This window comes from Ailuropoda melanoleuca, chromosome 19 (assembly GCF_002007445.2).
Source record: "Ailuropoda melanoleuca isolate Jingjing chromosome 19, ASM200744v2, whole genome shotgun sequence".
In the NCBI taxonomy this organism is placed as follows: Eukaryota; Metazoa; Chordata; class Mammalia; order Carnivora; family Ursidae; genus Ailuropoda; species Ailuropoda melanoleuca.
This window is the reverse complement of record NC_048236.1, coordinates 28,177,961-28,192,859: the sequence shown is the minus strand read 5'-3', so window position 1 is coordinate 28,192,859 and position 14,899 is coordinate 28,177,961.

Sequence of the window (14,899 nt, the reverse complement as noted above, 5' to 3'; positions counted from 1 at the left end):
TCCTATTGTGGTCTTTTGGAAACTAAACTTATTACTTTCATCCTAGAGTAGTGGGTCTCTTTATATCTCTGTGGCCATTCTTGGGTGTTCCGGGATGGCTTGGCGATCTTGACTGTCTTCAACACCGAAGGCCTTGGTGTAGCAGGTTACAACAGTAAATCTACTAGATTGGATTATGAAAGCATTTTGCCACAGAATCATTCCTACTCATGCCTCGTATGAACTTAAGGCTTTTATGGCGAATGCAAGGCTTTCCTAGCACATCCCTAAATTTCTTCAGTTTGCTGGGTTGAATCAGAAGCTAATAGTAGATCTTTCTGGAATCAGATGATCCCTCTTAGAAACAGATTTCAGACATGTCTGAATCCTATCCCTATCAAATGAGCAGTTATTTCTCAATATATCATATTGTATGTATTTTGGAATCCTATTTAATTAATTAAATATCTATGTATTTGGTTATGAAAGATTCTATCAAACACATTATAGCATATACATTTAAATGCTGATGGTGTTTCAGACCATGACAACCAGTTTAGCAGCTCAAGATTTAGACAGTGGTTTCTTTTTCCCAGTGTTCAAATTAAGTCCCTTTCTAAACAACGCTCCACTTACAAATATATTCCCACCTGTACACATATTCCATACAAAGCAAGGGTCATGTCAGAGAGTTACTTCTGTTCTGAGTTTATCTGGATTCCTCTTCTCTCATGATCTGAAGATGTTTCTCAAGTGCCCATATTGCTGTCATCCCAAGATGTTTGCACTGGGAGTAGTTACTTCATTTTTAAGGCAATCATTAATATTTACAAATATTGCTCCTCTTTGCACTTATAAATGTTCAGTGTTTACATTTGCCGTTTGGTTTGTATGTAAATATCATATACTAAGAATTCTCATAAATTTCCCAGCCATATTGCTTTGCCAAAGTGTGACATCTAGACTACAAATATTAGCATCACTGAAGCTTGTTAGACATGCAGAGTATCAAGGCCCATCCCAGACCTACTGTATCAGTTGAGGTCCAATAAGCAGACAAAAGACATAACTTTCATTTAAACAGACAGAATTTAATGCTAAAAAATAACTAGAATTAAAGTTTTTAACATAGAAAACTTAGAAAAACAAAAAGAAAACACAGAGGTATTAAGGATATAATGGTTTTACAAAGCATCTCTGATTCCCAGGTCTGGTTGGAATTATTAAATACTGGGAGCATGGAGAGGCTCCAAAATTATTAAATATTGGGAGCCTGGGTGGCTCATTCAGTTAAGCATCCAACTCTTGATCTCAGTTCAGGTCTGGACCTCTGGGTCATGAGTTCAAGCCCTGTGTTGGGCTCAATGCTGTGTGTAGAGCCTACTTAAAAAAAAAATGTCATGCTGGTCAGCTGATATGGGTGACACTGCACAAGAAGGAAGGGCCTCATTGTCATTGGCTGGGATCATAGTCTTGAGGAGAAGCAACGGGGCAGCTGGTGCTGGCATCTCGGCTGGGACAAGGGGCCCCTTGAATCTGAAAATCACATCTCTGAATGAGAACTCTATGGACTAGTGCTGGTTTTCTGTGGTGAAGTGAAGCTGGTTCAACAAATGTTAGAAAACCTGAACTGGATTCAGCTGCTGCCACAGGAAGGCACTACTGCTGCCAGTATGAAATGTATCGTTACAATGACCTTCNAAAATGGCATGCTGGTCAGCTGATATGGGTGACGCTGCACAAGAAGGAAAGGCCTCATTGTCATTGGCTGGGATCATAGCCTTGAGGAGAAGCAACGGGGCAGCTGGTGCTGGCATCTCAGCTGGGACAAGGGGCCCCTTGAATCTGAAAATCACATCTCTGAATGAGAACTCTATGGACTAGTGCTGGTTTTCTGTGGTGAAGTGAAGCTGGTTCAACAAATGTTAGAAAACCTGAACTGGATTCAGCTGCTGCCACAGGAAGGCACTACTGCTGCCAGTATGAAATGTATCGTTACAATGACCTTCATGGAGGAGGCAAGAAGCCCAAAGGAAACAAAAAAGAAGGAGCTCTTTTTCTTTCATCCGTAAAGTCTACCTGTTGTGTTCTATTGGCAGAGTATACCGTAGGCCAACCTGATAAGCACAGAATACAGAAGAGTGGATGGAGCATGCAGAGTCAATAGGTCACCCGCAGAATAAGAATCTGTATTTTAATGAGACCTACTTTCTCATTCCCTGTACCCCAAGATTCACAAGCACATTCGAACATGAGAAACTCCTGGTCAGTGGATTTCCTAAGTGNCCAAAGGAAACAAAAAAGAAGGAGCTCTTTTTCTTTCATCCGTAAAGTCTACCTGTTGTGTTCTATTGGCAGAGTATACTGTAGGCCAACCTGGTAAGCACAGAATACAGAAGAGTGGATAGAGCATGCAGAGTCAATAGGTCACCCGCAGAATAAGAATCTGTATTTTAATGAGACCTACTTTCTCATTCCCTGTACCCCAAGATTCACAAGCACATTCGAACATGAGAAACTCCTGGTCAGTGGATTTCCTAAGTGGTTGAATACCTTACTTGGAATGTATCATTCAAGTTACTTCCCAAAGATTCACAATTGTTCTATCCTACTGCTGCTTATCCTTGACTGCGTAACTTAAGCAACATTAATTTTTAGTAAACATTAGTCTCAGTTTCCATTTTTTAAAACAATATAGTTTACAGAAGACTACCTATCTACATCATTTAACAAAGTCGTGAGGACTGGGTTTATCCGGAAAGCCTGATATCTTCATAACAGGAATAACTGCTAACTTGTGGCCCCTGAATCCTTGCAGAATTCAAGTATAATGTCACACGCATGTACCTGGAACTCTAGTGTAAGAACTAGAATGTTTTGCAGTGGATATTTAGGTTGTATGTTTTGTTTCATCTGTGACTTGTTTATCTTTTGGGGGAAATCCCTTAACGGTGTTCTTACGTAGATGGAGAAAATGTGATGCATTGCTCTCTCTCTTGGAGGCTGTGTAAAGATCACCTGGGCTTTAAAGTTATGCAGCTTTCTTGAGAGAAGTGTGTATAAAAGTAAAGTACAGCGATAAAGTAGTACTTGTTTTGAGCAAAAATTCTACACTTTATTTACTAAGCTCAAAATTGTTACCATGGGAAGGTATAATTTCGACTATTCAGAAGTAGAACTGCTCCCTGGGATTACTTATGGGATCATCCCTAATTTCAGAGACAAATTTATCTGAATATGCTCATTTGTACCACATTGTCTTTTGAGAGAGATTTATTTTAGAACGGACCCTTTCAATACTCTCATTAGCGCGTCACTGCTTAAGGATAGGAGCATCTAGGTCTCGATTTCTAGAATTCCAATGCTGAATTTTGGCTGGCACATAGAAGGCTGTATCAAGATTTGTTTTTGTTTTTGTTTTAAGATTTGTTAAATAAGAGAATAAATGAATGAATGAATGAATATAACTGAGTAATAAAATTTAATTTTGACCAAGGCATAAATGTAAAATTGTTATAAACATGTCTGAAAAATTGGTATAAAAGCATTTCCCAGGAAAAAAAAAACTTCAAAAACTCTATTAAGTAATAGGATAAGTGTAGAATTGCAAAGGAAAGACCAAGTATTGCCCTGAAAAGACAATTTATGTTATGTTTGTTTAAATCAGGGTCATTTTAATAATATACATATATATTATACATATCTTAGATACATATTTATTATACATCTCTACCATTACAAAGAAAATGATGACTAAGGCTTATTTTTATTAAATTAACAAGCATCTCTCTCTGAATTGTTTTGCAAAATCAGTTAAGTGCTTGGGAATCAACTCAAATCTACTAAATCCCCAGTAGCACCATTAGCCTTTTTTTTTTTTAAAGATTTTATTTTATTTATGTGACAGACAGCCAGCGAGAGATGGTACACAGTAGGGGAGTGGGAGAGGAAGAAGCAGGCTCTCAGCAGAGGAGCCCGATGTGGGACTCGATCCCCGAACGCCGGGATCACGCCTTGAGCCGAAGGCAGACGCTTGACAACTGCGCTACCCAGGCGCCCCAGCACCATTAGCCTTTTAAGCGTACATTGCTAGTTTTTGGGAAGCCAGGATTGGTCAAATCAATAACTGAGTTTGTGGTCTCAGCAGCTGAGAATTCTATTTAGCTGTAGTGAACCACAAAATGTCATGCTACTCCAGGACACAATAGCTCTAGAGATCTTTGCAGCTGCAGGCTGACCTATTCAGAAGAGATGACATTTGTCCAGCTAAGGCCATATGTCTGAGAATAGTGTTAGTTGGAAGAAAGATCATTAGATTGAAATACTGAAACATTCTCCTAGAGACTTGTACTAGATCCATATGGCAAACGCAGCACAGTGGCTGAGAGCTCCAAGAGCAAAGGACCCTTGCCTGTGTATTCTCTGGTCCACACAGAGCCTAGAACACCAGTGAAATCATTTTGAAATGAAATGGCCAACCAATGGTGCAAATATGCTGATAGAAGACAAATATAAACAAATCTAGAAATGCAAGAGTTGTAATAGAAAGATCCTTAGCTGGTGACTTAAAGGATTTATTATGTATTTCCATTTATTTGATAAAGTTGCTCTGAGCCACTTGTCACCAGTCTCGTGATGAATTATGTGACAAAACATTTACCATTTTGTTTAAAAATATAATACAGTGGCGTCTGCCTTTGGCTCAGGGCGTGATCCCGGCGTTATGGGATTAAGCCCCACGTCAGGTTCCTCAGCTATGAGCCTGCTTCTTCCTCTCCCACTCCCTCTGCTTGTGTTCCCTCTCTCTCTGGCTGTCTCTAAATCTTTAAAAAAAAAATAATAATAATAATAATACAGTGGGCACCTGGGTGGCTCAGTCAGTTAAGCGTCTGCCTACAGCTCAGGTCATGATCTCAGGGCCCTGGGATGGAGTCCCGCATCGTCGTGCTCCCTGCTCGCTGGGGAGCCTGCTTCTCCCTCTCCATCTGCCCACCCCTCCCCCTGATTGTGCTCACTCTCTCTCTCTTTGTCAAATAAATAAATAAATAAAATCTTTTTTTTTAAAGATTTTATTTATTTATTTGACAGGCATAGAGACAGCCAGCGAGAGAAGGAACACAAGCAGGGGGAGTGGGAGAGGAAGAAGCAGGCTCATAGCAGAGGAGCCTGATGTGGGGCTCGATCCCATNGGCTCGATCCCAGAACGCTGGGATCACGCCCTGAGCCGAAGGCAGACGCTCAACGACTGTGCCACCCAGGCGCCCCAATAAATAAAATCTTTTAAAAAGATAATACAGCAATAAGAATTTTAAAATGACTCATAATTATTGTCTTCATTGTCATCTTGCATGGAAAAAAAGTGCTCTTTTCAGGCTGGCCTTATGCAGCATCATGAAATAAGCTTAATCTTCCTTCTCCTTTCCCTTCTCCTTGAAGAATAAATTCAGTGACATGAAATTGTGCGAGTGGTGATGCAAAGACTATTGAGAAGTGATTGTATGCCAAGCATTCCTCTTTGAGTGTGTTACACCTCCAGTCCTCATCAAACCGCAGACGATACCGATTGGTTTTTTTGCATTTTACAGCTGACGGATTGACCGTAGCAGGTTAAGCAACTTGCGCCAGGTCTCTAAACCAGGCGCTGGTGAGCCAGAGTGTGCCTTCAGAGTTCACATGTAAACACCAGCATGTGTAGCAAAATGCCCTTACATAAACACCACTGCATTTTAAGAGATTTAGTTCAAAGAAATTTCCCAGAAGATAGCTTAAGAGATTTCATTCAGAAGAAATTCATGACCTGAGCGCGAACTGAGTTGGGTACTGTTTGGAGCGGGAGCGGCCTCTCTTGACGTTCCTGGAGCAGAATTGCTCGGGAGCTAACCCCTTCTGCCTAATTCGGGGTCACACCCAACTCTGGGCCATGGAAAGCGAAGCAGGCAGTGAGTCTGGTATCTCATGGAAAATGTGACCTCCTTTTCCCATATGGTCTGTTCGCCTCATTTTTGCAGCCCTGGCATGCACTGGACTCTGAATACATGTGCCCCCTTGTTGTGCCATTCTCCAGCTTCCTCCTGCACCCTCTAGAAAGACTGAATTGCTCCCGGTTCGCTGTTCACCTAAACATACAAAACCATCTGAATGAGCAGAGAAAGTAGAACTTGTGACATAGCCCTTTATTGTAACCACTTATGTCAGGGCAGCCTCGTGGTGTAAGTCAAGCTCAAACTTGAAGGGACACACAGGAAACGATGGGAGGCTTGATTCGGCCTGTATTCTGTGTTTCCGACATTTCTTTTTTTCTATTTATTTTTTCCTTTTTTGTTAATTTCAAGCATTTATTTTTTTAGGTGAAGAATTGTGCATATTTAAAGTGTACAATATGATTTGATATACATATACATGTTAAATAATTACAACAGTCAACCTAATTAACATATCTCTCCTCTCATAGTTACTATGTTTTTTTGTGATGAATGCACCTAAAATCTACTTTCTTAACAAATGTCCATTGTTCAATACCAAATTGTTAGCTGTCGTCCCCCTGCTGTACATTAGAGCTCTAGATTTATTTATTCTCCCCAACCCCCAACTCTGGCAACCACCTTTCTACTCTCTGGTTTTATGTATTCAGTTTTCTTTGATTCCACACAGTTATGAGATCTCAGAGTTTTTTTTTTTTTTTTCTTCTGTGCCTGGTTTTTAAACTTAGCATATTGTCTTCCAGGCTTATTCATGTTGTTGCAAAGGGCATAATCTCTTCTTTTCTAAGGCTTAATAAAATTTCGTTATTACTTTCTGAATCTCTTTTTAAAGGTAAGGTGTGATGGGAGGAAGCTGGGTGCAACTTTTGCAAATGTAAAAGGAGAGCAAGACTAACCAATCTCCCTGAGTGCTCGTTGGCCTTCTAGCTTTATGTATGGAGATGCTTCTTTGAACACAAATGTTTCTTGACTTATTCTAGAGAGTCTGTGGAATGTCAGATTTCTCTGCACCCACTGGAATATTGTGAGTACAGTCACAAGACATGAGAAATCCAAACTTAAGGATCCAAATTAGAGCTCTCTGCTCAAACAGATGCTCAAGCCAAGCCCAGCTCTGACCATATTTCTGCCAACTGCACACCTTCATGGTTGCCTGAGCTGGAGCAGAGCGGTGTGCATACACACACTTCGCTGCACCTGCCCATGGAAGCTAGTTTGCTTGGGCTTGACCCCAAGGAACAAACTAGCAGGGCTTGCAGTGTATCCTACTTCAGAGGGCATATTCCATCTGGATATCGCTCACCTTACTTACTAAAATACTTTTATCCCCTTCCTTTTTCACTACCTCTGGATTTATATCTTCACTTAAGGTTAAAGCATACGGATGATTACGTTCAAAAGGAATTTTATTTCTGTGTAAAATCCAGATTTTTTTTCTTGTCATATATTTTATTTCCTGCTGGGGATTTTTTTGTTTCCTTTTTCTCTCTTTTGGCTATGATTCTGCTCAGCTGACCCAAGTGGCTTGCATTGCTATGGTTGTTTGTTATGAGTCGATCTAAACAGGAATGGGAAGTACTGAATTTGCATTGGATATAAAAAGCATAATGACATGATCGGGTCTAAAAATGTACGGTATTGCAAACCCATATGCTACATAAAAAAAGAGGACATATTTCCCATTATTCTAAAATGCTCTTTAAAACACCGCTATAAATGTGTTAATGTTATGTCCACACACATCCCTTCTCTAATTTATCTTGGAAGAACTTCTTAATTGACCTAACATTTTAAAATCCACCAATGAAAGCATCCGATAAACAAAACTGAGCCTGCCAGCATATGTTTAGGACCATCTCAAGTTGTTTCTCAAAATCATAGGCCACACTTGCCACTTACCCACCTGCACAGTAAAACCAGTAAACATTGGCTCAGTCTGATGCCCGATATGGTTGACAGAGATCAGGTTTGCTACCAGAGAAAATCTGTGGGAAGTAGCTGTGTGGACAGACACAAAAGCCAGCTGGCCTTGGCAGTGATACCAATAAGGATGCTTTTAGCTGCAACTTGTGGCTCAAATAGCAAAGACCTTTGCTCGATGACATTACTGGAAGTTGGTTGACCTCAAGGTTGGTTGATTCTTTTGCTTAGCAATAAATTGAGTTCTCAGTTCTTCCCATTTCTCTATTATGTCAACAACAGTGTTCGTTTCATCCTTGAGTCCATGGCTGAAGCAGTTCCACATACCACATTCAGATAAAAACTATATCCAGAGGTTAAAAAAAAACAAAAAAAACCCTCTCCTACTCTCTTAACAAAGTAAACTATCCACCGAACATTTTTTTTTTATCATTGACTTAATCTCCACTTTTTATTCTTGAACCAAATTCTTATTAGAAGAATAGATTAGTCTCCTAGGACAGGATGTCTATGGAAGGTGGTAGTAGGTTCTATGCACAAGACTGACTATAGCAATACTTCCGATTCAAATCTCCATGGAGACTACCTTAAGAAATTCCTGAAATAGAACGAAAATATGGACACATTCCATTCCTCCACTCTCCTTGAATGTTACACGATACCTATTTCCAACTTACTATTGTTCTCTCTAATATAATTTTTACCTATATAACATTTAAAGACTTCTAAGACACTTTCCATTACATTCTAAAAAATTTCCTAATTTGGCCCTCATAAAATTCACGTCCCCCCTGCCATCATCTTCGTTTATGGGAACTATCACTCTGTGAATAATCATGTTGATATATTTGTTCAGTCGATATGCGCCTCCATAGATTCTGCGGAACTGGCAATAGCTACATACAACATGATTTATTTCGCCATCTCCCTATAGTTTGATGTTCAATTAATTTCTTACTTTCCTGTATTTTCTACCAAAGTCAACACAGTGATGAACATTTTACAAAATTGTGGGTTTTTACTTTGATTTTCTCCTTGTATTAAATTCCTGGAAATAAAATTATAGAGTTAAAGGGTCAGTGCATTTGTAAAGTTCTTGGTGGATATTGTCTGCTTTCTAGAAAGGTTGTATCAAATTATACATGTCTGGAAGGATCTCTGTGATCATCTCCTGGGAAGTGAGTATTGACTTAGGTATTTGCTAATTTGAGAAGCCAAAAGAAGAGAAACTCATTGCTTTTGAGGCATTTGTTTTTCTTTAATTACTAATAAGCCGCACGGTTTTTATGATTGCTATCTTTTGTAAGTCTACTCATGATTTTATATGTTACAAATTATTTGTTCATGTCTTTGACTCATTTTTCTCTTGGATTCTTCCTTTTTTAATATATAATTCATCATGCCTTCAGTAGATTATAGAAAAAAATCCTTGCTACACTTGTGGTATTTTTCTGATTCATTATTTATAGTTTGGTTTTCTTTGACATACACCAAACTTTGCTGTATCAAAACCCCAGAAATATATTAATTATGCCCTTCTGTTTATGGCTATCATCATCAACCTATGTATTACCCCTGTCTTTCTTCCCTAGTATGTATTTGGTGTATGTGTAGTTAGAAAACATACAGTATTTTTTTATGTGTGTCTTTATAAACATTCGTTGTTTTTCTTAATTTTCATTCAACCTTGATTTTGAAATCTACCCAAGATGCCATATGCAAATATTGATAATTGCAGTATAGTATTAAGTCTCTTACAACAATCACTATAGCAGATGCTTGTTGGGGTTCGGCCTCTCCACTCTGGCTTTCTTGCCATTTTTGTGTTTACCGGACAAATTTCAGAAGGCTGGCTCTCGCAGCTTTGGTGGTGTTTTGCCCTTGGGCTACAGGAATTCACTTTGCTGAAGGGCACTGCAAGCAGGGTGCCTGGAAATTAACATCCCTTGGGCACCACTTAACAATTGCTTTTGCGTTGGGGTGGATAAATACCTTTGCTCCCTCATCCTGGGCTGAGAATATTGTTAGGTATGTGTTCCACAATTTTCCAGAACCTGTCTGTGAGATTAAACTTCAATTGCCCACGTAGCAGCAGACTTGAAAGCCTCTCTTGGTGGCTGCTTTCCTTTCCCTTCCCCTGAGCCTAAGGCAGTCACTTAACCGACCCAGGAGCCCCTCCCTTCCCTGTTTTACCTCTCTGCCTCAAAAGAGACTTTGGTTTCCTCAGCTTTTGTCTGAGGCTGAGCTTCTGGAGGGAACCGCAGGAAGGCAGCCACTCTCTGTCATCTGTATTCCTCGTGGTTGACTGATAGATGGTTTCCAACATCCTGCTACCCCAACAAACAAACATTGTGATAAGCATAATTTTACATCTTCTTATGAATCTATGCAGGATTTCTCTAGGCTACATTACCCAGGAACGGATTATATAATTATTGAGGGTATCACACAGGGCCATGGAGTATATAAATATGTAATTTCACTTTGTACTTCCAGATTGCTTATGGAAATTGCTGTGCAGTTATAATCTCACCACTAGTGTAAGTCTTCCCTGTTTCCCCCCCTCTTACTAATATTTCATATCTTGCAACTTCCTAGTTTTTGGCATACTGCTGGGTATCAAGCACTATTTCATTATTATTTGATGTTTATATCTCTACTTATTAGTGAAGTTAAACATTTTTCTTTCCTGTTCTTCTTAGCTGAAGGGGGTCTACTCTGAATTTTCTATTTATATGCTTAGTTCAATTTTTCCTTTGAACTTCCTAATTTTCTTGCTGGTTTACAGAATCTCCTATATATTGTAGTTGCTGATTCTTTCTTGTTTTCTTGACATTTAATCTCTTGTATTACACCTTTGTTCATGCTCTGTGTAATGTTGTTCATGGAACAGACAACTTTCATTATGCTTCAGTAAAATCCACCCATGTTTCCCCATTATATCTTATGTTTTTGAGATCTTAAGAAATTCTCCCCTCTCCAAAGGTTACAAAGATAGTCTTTCCATATTTTGTTTTTCTAGTACTATTACTCTCACATTTAATATCTTTAAAGTTTATTTCTATATATATTGAGTGGTATAGGAGTTAAATTTTATCTTTCCTCAGATCATAAGCTAATTTTATTAATACCATCAACTATATAGTCAGTTTTTTTCTATGCTGATTTGTGACACCATTCCATATTTTTTTTTTTGGCCTTTCTATTTTGTTAAGCAGGTCCATTTGTCAACACATGTGTTAATACAACACTTTTAATTAGTCTTGCTTTATAAAGTCTAGAAGCTCAAGCATCTTTCTTCAGCCCTTAATCTTCATTTTCAAAATTGTAGGTCTTCAAAGACCTTTATTTTCTCATATATATCTTGGGTCATTTCATCGAGTTCTCAAAAAACACTTCTGGACAGCTGAACTGAACTGCACTGAACTTACAAATTCATTAGCAGAGAATTTACTTCATGGCAGTTGTGCTTAAAATATTTTTTTCAATCCTGACAGCAGATATATATTCACATATTTTTTAAATTTTTTTGATGAGTCTATTTTTGTTTATTTATTTATTTATTTATTTTAAGATTTTATTTATTTGACAGAGATAGAGACAGCCAGCGAGAGAGGTAACACAAGCAGGGGGAGTGGGAGAGGAAGAAGCAGGCTCATAGCAGAGGAGCCTGATGTGGGGCTCGATCCCAAAATGCCGGGATCACGCCCTGAGCCGAAGGCAGATGCTTAACCGCTGTGCCGCCCAGGCGCCCCCTATTTTTGTATATTTAACTCTGTGCATCTAAAATTTATTTTGTTAAGTTATAGGAATAAAGATTTGATTATATTTTTGCAGTAAGTTAATTACTCTTTGTCTAATTGCTTCTTCACTGATCTGTGACACAAATTTACTTTAGCTTATTGCAGTGTCACGATTATTTTTCCTGCTATCTACTTTGTTGCAAGACTTGTTGAGTATATCTTATAATCATATGTTTAGTATATGTGATCCTTGGAAGGGCATGACCTCATTGATCATTTTTCTTTTTCCTCAACATTTTGAGAGGCTCTTCTTATTCATTTATTCTTTTACACGAACAATTGAAGCACCTTGACAAGTTTAATTTTAAAGTCCCTCAAAATTTTGTTTATAATTGTACTAAACTTCAAATTGAAATTACATTTTCACAACATTCTATATTTCTAATATTTGTTTTCATTAATCAAAACCTTCTATGTTACTCATATATGTCCTTCATATGTGTCTTGACGCAGAAATGATCTTCCTAAAGCACTCTCCAGGCCCTNTGTCTTGACTCAGAAATGATCTTCCTAAAGTACTCTCCAGGCCCTCTTCTGGTAGCAAGAGCTGATAAGAATGGGGAATTATTTAGAGAGATTGTGTCAAATTATATATATTGCATTAAAATCACTTTGAATGTTAGCAATGTTGATTCAAGGCTATGTCACCTGAGATCAATTGTGATGTACTAATAAATACCACTTTATCCGAAATTGACATACAGTCCATGTATTTACTAGGAAAGGGTTTTGTACAAGGAAAGTACTCAATGATTGCGGAATTAAATGATTGAATGCTGCAATTCTAACTTTAGGCCTCCATTTTTCAAAATTTTACAGACTGAGATAATTTATTTAATGATGTAATGGGATTGGTCTATCACAATTTAAAAGTATTCATCCAGAGGTCCTGTCATATCAATGCAAATAGTCATCCTTCTGGTTGAACTAATTAAAGCTTTGCAAACCACACATTGTTTGCATTCATTTTTGATTTAGCAACAGCTTCAGAAATTTTGCATGCTGCAAATATTTTCTACACACAACTTCACTAATCATTACTGAGCTGGGAAAGAAGCCAACATACTTGATACCCATGCTGCTTTTTGTTGAAAATCTGCATGTGCAGTGTGTGCCCCTTTATTTTTCCTGGTATGTGTTATTTAATGATTTTAATTGGATTGTGGGAAAGGTTTGTATAGATTGAGTCAGGAAAATAAGATTAAAGAGATCCCTGAGGATCAACTCTCCAGGCAGCTCATTAATCTTTACCTAGGCAGCTCATGTTACAGTGGTGATTCCAATCATAGACCGGTGCAAAACCTAATTGAAAGTCTGGAGCGTTAACAAAGTTATCAGGTGGACCATACATATACCTACACCCCGATGGCATTATCTCAGTATGGGGAGAGCGATTTTCCCTCTTAGTTCCAGCAACTGGAATCCCAGAAGATTCAGCATAAGAATCCTTTGAGTAACTATTGGCCATAGCAGAGAAGTTATTGCAATACACAAAAAAGAATTTAAGTTCAGAGGATTAAAAACACAGAGCTACAGATAGTTTTGCCTTTTTCACTACCAGTAGACCCGCAAATGCCTGAGGTGGATTGAAACACTTGCTAAATTCCAAACCACAGTCCATTCTAAGGCCGAGTTTCTGGAGCATCACTTTGTCGTAGCCTTGGATCCAGATGCAGGGCTCACCTTCGTGCTTACAATTGAACTTCAAATATCTTTCTCCATCACATCCATTCCCTACCACTGGTTTTTATCTCTATGTAGCTACCTGGTTCTTACTATAAAAAGAACCGATATTGCATCAGTCTTGTGTTCAAAACCAAAACAATGTTATGTAATCTCACTCTGGCTCTCTTTCTAAAGTCATCTCCTATCTCTCTCCTTTTGGTTCAGTATATTTCAACCACACTAGTCTATTTGCTGTTCTTTGGACTTGCCAAACTTATTCCTATCTTAGGTGCTTTGCATGCCATTTTTTCTGCATATTTGTAACCTTTCCCTGGGTTTTCATATACTGTTTCTTCGCTTAATACACGTTTTTTTTTTTTTAAGGTTCAACAACTCCGAGAATGTTTTCTTAAACAGTCTACATAAAACACCTCCCATCATTTTCTTGAACTGCCCTATTTTTTATTTTTGTCTTCATAGTCTGTTTTCTGTACTAACATTTCAGCAACATGAGCAAGAGTTTTTTATATTGTATCTCATTGTGTCCCCTGTTCTATCACTTATAAATATTTGTTCATGAACATCAAATACGTATGAGAACTAAACCTGTATTTGTTGTAATTTATCCAATTATGGATGTACAAGAGTTAAACAAAATCACTCCTAGACTTACTGAGTCATGGAGACATTTGACTTTCACTTATTAAATAGGCAACAAATATTAATTGAGCACCTTCTATGAGTTGGACACTGTTCTAGGCACGGGGGATACAGTGGTGAGCAAATCAGATGTGGTCCCTGATGTCCAGAGATCACATCCTGGGCATGTTTATATTGAAATTTTGGCAAGTTTTTACTCATTGGAAAAGTCTATGCTCATCTTGGATCCCAATAATAAGGAATCCTTTGTTTACAATCGAAGAGATCCTTGAGAAACCATCAAAGACTTCTACTGAAAACTTCGGTTCACCTTCATAATAAAAATAATAATTAAATACCCTACATATTGCATGAGTAACTCTTTTGTCTACATATTCTAGTGAAATATTTCTCTAATATTTATTGGTTCCTGTTAAGCCAACAGAAATATGCTGTGGGCTATGGACATCATTTAAATACTTATTAATTTGTTAGAGGTAGAAACAGCAGCACAAAAGACAGTGATAGTGGCTTATCATGATATGTTATATATATCATATATATATTATATGTGTATATATATATAATATATATATGGCATGCAATTTGTATATGCATATATATAAAGTTTAGGGCCACTTGATCTCTGTCAATGGCAACTTCCCAAAGGTTTTTCCTCCCCTTTCACTTTTCACTCACAAAATCATCAGTCACTTTAATTATTATCACTACTTGTTGCCTTAAAGCTAATGAACTATAACCCAAAGAACTATGGTAATGACAGGGTTATTATTGAGGTTTTAAATAATTTATACCCAAGTGTCATTTAAGCTACCTAGTGCTATGGATTTGGTTATGTGTGATAGTTAGCATTGAAGTCAAAAATTCATGTATTTGTGGAATTAAAATATT